Source organism: Populus euphratica, unplaced genomic scaffold (genome assembly GCF_000495115.2).
Source record: "Populus euphratica unplaced genomic scaffold, PopEup_1.0 scaffold135.1, whole genome shotgun sequence".
In the NCBI taxonomy this organism is placed as follows: Eukaryota; Viridiplantae; Streptophyta; class Magnoliopsida; order Malpighiales; family Salicaceae; genus Populus; species Populus euphratica.
In genome coordinates, this window is record NW_011499965.1 from 205344 (window position 1) to 207311 (window position 1968).

Below are 1968 nucleotides of genomic sequence, written 5' to 3' on the forward strand. Positions count from 1 at the left end.
ATAAGACAAATCATTGATATAAGAATCGTTAAAGATAGAGCTAATGATATCTTGAATCTTTCATAGAAAGATTTTGTACTCTATAAACACAACATGGATAGAGCAAAACCAGTAAACACATGGTTAGTCATGTTAGACTAACTAAGAAGTAGTCACCAAGATGAACAAAGAAAAAAAACTACATGAGTTAGGTTCCTTAAGTATTAGCAATTGGGAGTCTCTTATATGATATAGTATATATAAAGACATATATTAGATATGCAGTGGAAATTGTGAGTAAATATATAAGTAATCTTGCCAATAACATTGAAAAATAGTCAAGTGAATTTTAAAATATTTAAATAGTTATTAAAATATGTCAGTTTATTTCACAAAGTTAGACTTGGAGTTTTAAGATTATATTGATGTCAATTTAGCTGATAACACTAATAACAGAAAAGGTACTATAAGGTTTCTATACATCTTAGGTAATACAATTATATGTTGGACTTTGAAGCTATATAAGATTATTTCTCTCTTTATGATAGATACTGAACATGTAGCTGTAACTAAAGCTACAAAAAAAAAGAAAAGGTATGGCTGTATGGTTTTTCAAAAAAAACTACATAAAAAGAATAAGAAAAGTATTTTTTATATAGTGATAATCAAAATATAATATTCTTGAAACAAATTTAGCGTTTCATTTCATGACTAAACATGTTAAGATTAGATATCACTTTATTTGATATTTTTTTGATAATGAGCATTTGATACAAAGGGAATTGCACTTACAATCTAAAGTTTTTCAAGGCATTAGTAGGTTTTGCAAAGCTTTAATAAGTTTCAATGATATAAGGTAAATTTGATGTTGTTTGTCTTTAAGTGAGAGATTGTTGTGTGCGGAGAAAAATTAGGCATATAGCTAGTTATGAATCAAACTAGAAAGTAAGGGAAGTTTTTAAGGAAAGAGATTTAGGGGTTTGTTTACAAAATATTTGGGGAAAAAAATCATGGCATGTTTTCTTTCATTTTAACTATAAATAAAGAGCTTATAAGAGAAAACTTTCGTATAAAAAAATACACTGAGTTGTAAAAAAAATTATAATAAAATTACAAAGAATATATTAGTAGAGTTAAGAGATTTTTCTCCTATTTCTTTGGTGTAATTTTTATTTTCTCTCTAATAATTAAAATTAATAACTCTATGGACATGGATAAATTATCAAATCATGATAAATTGTTATTCTTGATTTTGGGTATCAATTTTAAGTCTCAACAATGGAAGCTTGCTATAAAAAATATCTTTCTTAGTCTAAATTTAAGTCTTAAACTAAATAACTTACTGACACGATATGAGAACCATCCATGAACTCCTCAATTCTTACTTGGGGTCATTAATGAACTCTGAGATAAAAAAGATACATAATAACCCAATATTTCTCCTTCATAACAATTTTTTTAACAAATTCATCATAAATTCCCCCCTAACATATAAGTACTTTTGTAATAACAATGACACCAACAACACATAAAAATTGTTGTATTAAATGAAATTTAGATCATACTGATTAGTACTTAAAAGTGCATTTTTTTATCCAGGATTTATATCATTATTTTCCACTTAAAGTATTAATAACTCCTTAATTAAAGCATGTTTTATAATAACATATCTAATAATATAAGATACCTTTAATTTATGGTAAATATTTATTTTAAATGCAGGCCTATCACATAAATGAAAGGATTAATTGATGAATTTAAGAACTGAAATTGAAAGGATAAAGAGATGACCAAACTTAGAAAAAAGATGCCGATGTAGTCCAAACCGGAACACTGTTCTGTAATTAGGTCATATCTGGAGCTGTAGATCTTAAATTTAGGTCTTCTTTATATAGATGGATAGGTAAGACATAAGTCTACAACTTTTATATGAAGCCCAAGACTTAAAAAGACCATTTTCAAGTCCAAATTGTAGCAACAACAAAGAAG